Here is a 10,486-nt window from a genome sequence, read left to right as displayed (position 1 = left end):
TACACATTGCTGCCAACTCCTCCACCTTATACGAGATTGCTGGTTGGAATTTTGCCAATAAAAGCCATTCATCAAAGTTTCAATTTTATGACAGATATCTAAAGGCAACAAAAATAATGACATTAATTGAATAATTGGGTACAGTTTGAGCCACCATTCAAATCAAAATATCCTTCCATGCCTTTGATAACATTTTTTATTTCCAACCAGCCAACCTCTTAGAGACCTTCTCCACAATAAAATGAAAGGCCTTTATCCGATCATGCCCCACTACCGTTGGCATTCCCAAATAGGTATCATGAGCCTCCTATATCTTGAAGTACTACAAATAGTATCTCGGTCCTCATCAAGTACAATAGGACTGAAAGAGACTGCTGATTTTTGAAGATTAATACACTAGCCTGAAGCGCTTTCATAAATAGTCAAACTAGCCTTCAACTGGGCTGCCTCCAATACATTAGCTTGCATAAAAAATAGACTATCGTTAGCGAAAAAAAGGTGTGAAATAGTAAGGCCAAAAGCTGGCACCTTGATACCAAGCAAGAGGCCTTGACGTTCATATTTAGTCAATAACGCCAAAAGACCCTACACATAAATAATAAACAGGTAAGGTGATAAGGAATCTCCTTAACAGAGACCCCGTCTAGGAATAAATATATCAAACTCTTCTCCACCACGTGCTACTTAATATATTACTGACGTGACCACTATCAAAATATTTTCAATACATAAAGAGCAAAACCCAATTTCATTAACATACCCTCCAAAAAACCCCATTCAATTCTATCATAGGCCTTCGACATATCTGTTTTTAGTGCAAAAAATCCATCTCTCCCTTGTGTCTTGTGATAAAATACATGAAAACATTCATGGGCCACAATAATGTTGTCCGTAGTAAGACTCTGTGGCAACTTTATATTTCAAAAATAATGCACGACAATATATGGTTCAACCTATTAGCCATCATCTTACAAATAACTCGATCAACAACATTATATAATGATATTGGTCTCAAGTTTGAAACATGCTCAGGTATATTTTTTTTCGGTAGTAAAATTATATTAGTCTTATTAGCTCCAGGCAATGGTTCTCTATCATTCAAAAAACTTAAACAAGTAGTACATAAAGCATTTTGAACAATAGACTAGTGTTTTTGAAAAAAACTGAATTAAAACCATCAGGGCCGGGAGCCTTCTCAGGATGCATAGAAAACAATGCCGCTTTGACCTCCTCTAGTGTATATGCTTCCTGTAAAAAATTACTTTATTCAGAACTCACATTCTCCTGTATACAATCATAATTTATCGTACCATCACCAGCCTGGGACGTAAATAAAGTCCTAAAATAATCAATAATCAAATATGGTAGACCACTAGACTAATCCATCCAATCTCCATTAGCATTTTTAATCGAGTCATTTCTTTCATTGATTGGAGGTCATAGTGTGGAAGTATTTTTTGTTCGAATCCTCACTAGCTAACTAGTGTTGTTTCACTCTCTGGCTCCAGTACAGCTTCTTTTGTCGAAGTAACGTTGCATAATACTGTTCGACTCTTATTAAGTCTGGATGTTGTGGGTCCATACAATGCCTTCTTAGAAAAAATAATCTTCTTCGACAATCAACTAATTGTTCTTTGAATTGTCGATGAAAATCCTTGGTTTAAGCCTGTAACACCATCTCACAGCCTTCTAATCTATCTGAAAACTCCACCATCTGATCACCATTCCATGCAATATAAACGATATTTTTACAGTTCAATTCTACACTTCACGAATTCTCATAACAAAACCGTTTAGCCACAGACTGCACCACCGAAATCTCCAACGAAAAATCAACTGAATTAAATTGTTATAAAATTTTTTATTTTAAATAGAGGTTTATAAAATTGGAAAGTAATTTTGAGAAAAAATTATTTAAGAAAATAAAAAAGGAAGAGTTTGGTATTTTCATATACTGAATTTTCAATTTGAGAACCCAGATATTTAAAATTTAAATAAGATTTGCAAAACATATTTAAATTGTTTTTTATTAAAATTTTTCCTTTATAATCATTAAAATAATAAAATATATATTCTGTTGGCCACTTAATTATATTAATAAAATAAAAATAATTTTTTTAGTTTGCTAAGAGAATAAAATAATATTTTATTACTTAATATAATAACAATTAATATTTATCTTATTCATTATACCAGAAAATAAAATTTCTCTCAATAAAAATTAAAATTAAGTAAATAATTTTTTAAGATCAGTTAATAAATACATTTTAAAAATTTGAGGGAAGGTTAATAAAAAATGAATATTAAAATATATTATATTAAGTAGTAAATATTAGTTTTAATTAATTTATTTAAAAATTAGTCCATTAATTACTATAAAACATTGACAAAACTTTTCTAAAAAAAATATAAACATCGAACAAAACTGTCCTAATGTCCAAACTAAACTTTGAAACAGAAAAAAAGCTAATTGGCCCATGCAGGTTTCGAACCTGCGACCTTCGCGTTATTAGCACGACGCTCTAACCAACTGAGCTAATAGGCCTCTGATCACTCAAATCTCCCACTTTTTTATTGACCGTTAGATTTTGTTTTTAAAAATTTAATGACTCAAATTAATTATTAGAATTTTTAAAAGTTTTGGAGTTGTTTTAATATTTTTAATTCAAGAAACTAACTAATAAATTTTTTTATATCAAAAAATTAAATTATAATTTTGCTTATTATGTAAAACGCAAGAGATTAATTTTAGCCTTTAAAAAATATTATGCAATAGTTATATAAATTTTCATTTTTTTTAGATAAATATGCCTTTAACTATTAAAATAACTTAAATAAGTCTTTTAAATTTTTTAAATGTATCAATTATACTTTTGGAGAATATATATACCTTTTAAATATTAAAATTGAAAAAAGAAATTGTTTAACTTTTAAAAAGATATTAAACTATGAATTAATTTCTATTAAAGTTCAGCCAAAACTAAGCATGAAAATTTTCTAGTGCATGAGTTTCTCATTAATTATCCCATGTATTCAATCTATGGTATTATAATAAATATTTGATATTATTATAAAAATTTTCTTTATTTCCATCATACGAGTCACACAATACATGTGAAGACCTGCAAATGGAGAAAATAGCATAGAGGTCCATTGGGGATGATTCTGATAGAGACCATCCAACATTTAAATTAAATCTAAGAAATTATTGAGTAAGATTTTAATAATAGGAGATATAAAAAAATAAATGGAGAACAGAAAACTCCCTCAAAAAGGAAGAAGCTAAGAAGAGAGAACCCTCTCAAGGAGGAAAACTCCCTTAAAAAGAAGAGAAACTCACTTATCAAGGTCTGTTTATCTTTAAAAAATTAGCTTTTTTTTTATTTTATCAATGGCTGATTTTGGAAAAGTACAAAAATATTATTTTAATATATTTAAAAGTGGAATCCATAACGTTAATTGATGCTCCAATATCACACATGGCCTTCTTTATCCCTACATTGCCTATTTTGCATGAAACGACAAACATTCCTCTATCCTTGCATTTGGTTGGAAACTTTCTTTGGATGACAGCTGAAACACACTCCTCCACACTTACTTTTTCTCGTTCAGCAAGTTTCTTTCGGTTGGTGTATAGCTCTTTGAGAAATTTGGCATACTTTGGTATTTGTTTGACAGCATCAAGTAGAGGCATATTGATTTGTACCTTGCGAAGTGTCTCAAGTATTTCTTTTTCCTCTTTTTCTTTTTGAGATCTTGCAAATCTTTTGGGAAAGGGGGGAGGTACCTTGAACTTTTCTGCTGGTTGCTGTACTGTTTTCTGCCTCTGATTAGATTCTGCCTGGTCTGTTGATTTGGGCAAATCGATTTCTGCTCTTTCTGGTGATTTGGGCAAATCGATTTTGCCTGGCTGACCTGTCTGTTGATTGGGTCTGCAATTTGATCAAATTGATGCCCCTGATCACTTTTCGGCAGTTTCTCCTTAACAACCTGCTTCTGTATTTGGGCAGATCGCTGCTCACTCTTGCTGTCTTGAAGCTCTTTCCCACTCCTTAGTGTAATGGCACTAACATTCTGCCTTGGATTGATTTTAGTTTGGGAGGGTAGCTTTCCTTGTGATTCAAGCTTACTCATTAAGTGGCCATTTGACTCATTTGCTGCTCAAGGTTTTGCACCGAATTTGCTAAGGATTTCATGATCTCTTCAAAAGGTGTGTTGGACTTTTGAGGTGCTGCGTGGGCTTGGTTTCTTTACTGATAACTTGGATATTGGTTGGCCCTTGCATAACTGAAGTTTGGATGGTCCCTCCAACTTGGGTTGTAGGTGTTAGAATATGGATCATACCTCCTTTGCCCATTAAATCCTCCTAATTGCTAGTCCTCTTCTTGAAGGGAGGGACATAGATCAATTGGGTGGTTTATGTTTGCACATATCCCACATTGCTTTGGTTGCTGAATTTGTTGGGCTTGTTAGGCTTGACCCACAACAAGGCTACGGACAGCATTGGTGAAATCAGAAATTTGGGATGCTAAAGTGGATGTACTCACCTCATTCACCCTTCTTGGTGGCTGTTCTTGGTCTCCAAATTGCTGAGAGGTTGCTGCCATGGTGGAAATTAAATTCCTTATTTCTTGAGGTGATTTGTCTTCAATTGATCCTCCACACGCTGCATCAATAAATTTTCTTTCTGAAGGTAACAAACCTCCATAGAAATATTAGATGAGAGATTTGTCAGAAATATCATGCTGTGGATAGCTTGTGCATAACCTTTTGAACCTCTCCCAGTACTCATACAAGCCTTCAGAATGCTTTTGCCTTATACCACTTATTTCTCGAGGGATGCCAATGGCTTTGGAGGTTGGAAAGAATTTGCTCAAGAATGCTCTCACCATATCAGCCCATGATGTGATGGATCTGAGTGGTAAGCAGAATAGCCAATCTTTGGCATAGTCATCAAGGGAAAAAGGAAAAGCTCTAAGTTTAACATGATCTTCTGAAATACCTTGGGATCTTATGGTTGAGCACACAATGTGAAATTCCTTCAAATGCTTGTGAGGGTCCTCATTTTCTAGGCCTCTAAATTTGGGAAGGAGATGGATTAGACCTGTTTTTAATTCAAAGGGTGCTGTCAATGGGGGATAAGTGATGCATAATGGTGCCTGATCTCTTGCTGGTACAGCTAGCTCATGTAGTGTTCACTCCCGTGGCTGTGGTGCACGGATGGGCACGTTTTCAGCTTCAGCTTCAACTTCTTCATATGCACCAGGTGGTTCTGCCATTGTTTGATTTTCTGCAGTAACCTGGAATTATGTTTCTGGTTCAAATGCAGTAGTAGCAGGTGCGACAGTAGGCGAATCTGCTGGTGCAATAAATTCTGCAGCAGGTGCAGTAGCAATTCTATCAGATGGCTCGGTGGCAGATTGAGTGGCAAACACTCGGCTTGTTGCTGTTGTAGATGAAGATACTTTTGAGGCTTGGTTTCTCAAGTTTGCTTGCTTTCTCAAGCTCTTGGCAGTGCATTCAATCTCCGGATCGTAAAGAATAGTTTCTTTACGACCAGACCTGGTCATAAAGGGAAAATACGTTAGTTTAAATCAAATTCCTAGCAACGACGCCAATTTTTGATAGCGGTTGTCGAAGCCGTAAAAAATAAACCTATTATCAATCAATAAAATAATTTGTAGATAGTGGCAATATGGTCGAACCACAGTGATTTGACACCAAAGATCTTCCTAATTATGACTTGGACAAGTAGATAACAAAAATAAAAAGAGGGGGGTTTGTTTTGATGATTAAAACCAAATTGTAAAAGAAAACAATAATTATAAAGAATGAGTAAATCAATGGGAAAAAAACTCTAGTTGAAGTATGGATCCACTTCAGTTGTTTAGAATTGATCATTGATTCTTTGATGCTCCTATTTATTTCAATAAATTAGTTTAGGTTGTGGAAGACGCTTCTCACAATCAAATTCCTCCTTAGTTTTAGTTTGACTAGGAAACGTTCGCTAATCAAACACTAGTTAACAAGTCGCCAAGGAACGTCCTTGGGTTTTTTTACTTTTCAACTGTTAACTGCATTAAGATTTAGAGAAACTTAATTCTAACATTGCCAACCGTGTGGTCAAGTTTAGATTATGCAACCAAGTGTGCTTATGTTCAAACAATCTAAGCAATTACGGACCTAAATTATTTAAACTAATAATTTATCACTTATGCAATTAAAAGCAACAGACCTTAATTGATTCTAATAACAAAGCAATAATAGCATGAAAATCAAGTTGCATAAATATTGAAAAATAGGAGCTCAACAATGGAGTTTTAAATCTCCCAATTCATCACAAACTGAAAATTCCCAACTTCAACTAGAAAGGAAGGTCTTTAGCCACTCATGGTGGACAAAAATATACAAAAAGAAATAAGAAAAATAGAAGAAGCTGTTGTGTTACTGCTGAATTTCTGCAGTATTTTCGATGATGATTTGTTGGTTTTGGTGTTGTCCCTTTTATAGGTGGAGAGTCCTAATTCAATTAGGACTTGGAATCCTTCTTTGACTTGGATTTCATGATGGTCTTTTAATTCCTCCTTGCTTTTGTATTTTATAATGAATAAAATTCCTTTGGTGAAGGATTTTCTTTGGTGTGACTTTTGGAGTTGTCATAGGATTGATCTTGTAGTGTTTGAAATAGGATAGGACTTCAATGCTCTTGAAATTTGAAATTTTCATTTTTCCCGCGCTGTTGTCCTCCTGCGTCAGTTTGATTTGGGCAGTAATTTGCCCAAATCGCTTGCTCAGATCATTTTTGCAAGTCAGTCCCAATTTCCTGCTTTAGCTTCCTGTGAGTGATTTAGCCAAATCATTTCAACCCAATCAATTTTCCAGCTTTTTCTGCACTTTTTCTCCAACTTTCTATTTTCTTCATTTTATGCAAAAACATCACAAAAACATAAATTAAGCTGAAAAAATGTGTAATTAAACAGTAATAAAGATAGTAAAAATGTGTCTAAATTATGTTTGATCAAATATATATCCACTGTTGCATGTTGATTTGCAAACTGACTAAGCACCTTATACCTGCTTGAAACTGTGTAAACACCTTTAGGCTCATGTATTCAAATCCATTTGTCATTACTAAGTGTTGTTAATAATGAAATTTGCAAAATTAAGTGATAATCTCTTTCATTAAACAGGTCTTTAACAACTACCTCATCCCATCTTGCCAAACTTGTTACGATTAACGAAGAAACATCATGTCTTTGCTATCCAAGAACCATAGCAGAAGTAGGAAAAAGATTAGCCATGTCGAGTACCCATGGAACCATCCAAACTTTTATTGACAAACCATCACCAATTCGTTTTTGACAATCTTGTGACAATAAACTCCTAGCCTCTAAAATACTTCGCTATAAATATGATGGATTACGACCCAACTGTGCCTCCCAAAAATCATAATAGAAAGTAGCGATTTTTCAAAACAACAGCAGCCAAAGAATTAACATTATACATCAATTTCCAACCTTGCTTTGCTAGCAAAGCTAAATTGAAGTCCCTTATCCTTCTATAGCCTAAGCCCCCTTGCTATTTTGGTACACATAGCTGCTGCCAACTCCTCCACCTTATACGAGATTGCTGGTTGGAATTTTGCCGATAAAAGCCATTCATCAAAGTTTCAATTTTATGACAGATATCTAAAGACAACAAAAATAATGACATTAATTAAATAATTTGGTGCCGTTTGAGCCACCATTCAAATCAAAATATCCTTCCCTGCCTTTGATAACATTTTTTATTTCCAACCAACCAACCTCTTAGAGTCCTTCTCCACAATAAAATGAAAGGCCTTTATCCGATCACTCCCCACTGCCGTTGGCATTCCCAAATAGGTATCATGAGCCTCTACCTCCTGTATCCTAAAGTACTGCAAATAGTATCTCGGTCCTCATCAAGTACAATAGGACTAAAAGAGATTGCTGATTTTTGAAGATTAATACACTAGCCTAAAGCTCTTTCATAAACAGTCAAACTAGCCTTCAACTAGGCTGCCTCCAACATATTAGCTTGCACAAAAAATAGACTATCGTCAGCGAAAAAAAGGTGTGAAATAGTAAGGCCAGAAGCTGGCACATTGATACCATGCAAGAGGCCTTGACGTTCATATTTAGTCAATAACGCCAAAAGACCCTGCACACAAATAATAAACAGATAAGGTGACAAGGGATCCCCTTAACAAAGACCCCGTCCAGGAATAAATAGACCAAACGCTTCTCCACCACGTGCTACTGAATACACTACTGGCGTAACCACTATCAAAATCTTTTCAATACATAACCGAGCAAAACCCAATTTCATTAATATACCCTCCAAAAAATCTCATTCAATTCTATCATAGGCCTTCGACATATCTGTTTTTAGTGCCAAAAATCCATCTCTCTCTTGCGTCTTGCGATAAAGGACATGACAACATTCATGGGCCACAATAATGTTGTCCGTAATAAGACTCTGTGGCAACTTTGTATTTCAGAAATAATGCACGACAATATATGCTTCAACCTATTAGCCATCATCTTACAAATAACTCGATCAACAACATTATATAATGATATTCATCTCAAGTTTGAAACATGCTTAGGTATATTCTTTTTCGGTAGTAAAATTATATTAGTCTTATTACCTCCAGGCAACGGTCCTCTATCATTCAAAAAACTTAAACAAGTAGTACATAAAGCATTTTGAATAATAGACTAGTGTGTTTGGAAAAAACTGAATTAAAACCATCATGGCCAGGAGCTTTCTCAGGATGCATAGAAAACAATGCCACTTTGACCTCCTCTGGTGTATATGCTTCCTGTAAAAAATCATTTTATTTAGAACTCACCTTCTCCTGTATACAATCATAATTCATCGTACCATCACCAGTCTGGGAAGTAAATAAAGTCCTATAATAATAAAAAATCAAATATGGTAGACCACTAGACCAATCCATCCAATCTCCATTAGCATTTTTAATCGAGTCACCATATTTTTCTTTCATCGATTGGAGGCCATAGTATGGAAGTATTTTTTGTTCGAATCCCCACTAGCTAACCAGTGTTGTTTCACTCTCTGGCTCCAGTACAACTTCTTTTGTCGAAGTAACGTTGCATAATACTGTTCGACTCTTATTAAGTCTAGATGTTGTGGGTCCATACAATTCCTTCTTAGAAAAAATAATCTTCTTCGACAATCAACTAATTGTTCTTTGAATTGTCGATGAAAATCCTTGGCCTAAGCCTGTAACACCATCCCACAGCCTTCTAATCTATCCGAAAACTCCACTGTCTGATCACCATTCCATGCGGTATAAACGATATTTTTACAGTTCAATTCCATACTTCCCGAATTCTCATAATAAAACCGTTTAGCCACAGACTGCACTACCGAAATCTCCAACGAAAAATCAACTGAATTAAATTGATATAAAATTTTTTATTTTAAATAGAGGTTTATAAAAATGGAAAGTAATTTTGAGAAAAAATTATTTAAGAAAATAAAAAAGGAAGAGTTTGGTATTTTCATATACTGAATTTTCAATTTGAGAGCCCAGATATTTAAAATTTAAATAAGATTTGCAAAACATATTTAAATTGTTTTTTATTAAATTTTTTCCTTTATAATCATTAAAACAATAAAATATATATTCTGTTGGCCACTTAATTATATTAATAAAATAAAAATAATTTTTTTAGTTTGCTAAGAGAATAAAATAATATTTTATTACTTAATATAATAACAATTAATATTTATCTTATTCATTATACCAGAAAATAAAATTTCTCTCAATAAAAATTAATATTAAGTAAATAATTTTTTAAGATCAGTTAATAAATACATTTTAAAAATTTGAGGGAAGGTTAATAAAAAAATGAATATTAAAATATATTATATTAAGCAGTAAATATTAGTTTTAATTAATTTATTTAAAAATTAGTCCATTAATTACTATAAAACATTGACAAAACTTTTCTAAAAAAAAATATAAACATCGAACAAAACTGTCCTAATGTCCAAACTAAACTTGGAAAGAGAAAAAAAGCTGATTGGCCCATGCAGGTCTCGAACCTGCGACCTTCGCGTTATTAGCACGACGCTCTAACCAACTGAGCTAATAGGCCTCTGATCACTCAAATCTCTTACTTTTTTATTGACCGTTAGATTTTGTTTTTAAAAATTTAATGACTCAAATTAATTATTAGAATTTTTAAAAGCTTTGAGTTGTTTTAATATTTTTAATTCAAGAAACTAACTAATAAATTTTTTTATATCAAAAAATTAAATTATAATTTTTCTTATTATGTAAAACGGAAGAGATTAATTTTAGCCTTTAAAAAATATTATGCAATAGTTATATAAATTTTCATTTTTTTTTAGATAAATATGCCTTTAACTATTAAAATAACTTAAATAAGTCTTTTAAATTTTTTAAATGTATCAATTATACTTTTGGAGA

At 33.1% G+C, this 10,486-nt stretch overlaps 2 non-coding genes across 2 annotated transcripts; both read right to left on the bottom strand.

Annotated features, from left to right (window-relative positions):
- Positions 1–2,471: 2,471 nt before the first annotated feature.
- On the bottom strand, positions 2,472–2,545 carry TRNAI-AAU. Its single transcript has one exon. It is a non-coding gene; the product is annotated as a tRNA-Ile (tRNA).
- Positions 2,546–10,077: 7,532 nt separating this feature from the next.
- On the bottom strand, positions 10,078–10,151 carry TRNAI-AAU. The gene has a single exon. It is a non-coding gene; the product is annotated as a tRNA-Ile (tRNA).
- Positions 10,152–10,486: the final 335 nt, after the last annotated feature.

This window comes from Manihot esculenta, chromosome 8 (genome assembly GCF_001659605.2).
Source record: "Manihot esculenta cultivar AM560-2 chromosome 8, M.esculenta_v8, whole genome shotgun sequence".
Classification (NCBI taxonomy): Eukaryota; Viridiplantae; Streptophyta; class Magnoliopsida; order Malpighiales; family Euphorbiaceae; genus Manihot; species Manihot esculenta.
This window is presented reverse-complemented; position numbering and strand designations above follow the sequence as displayed.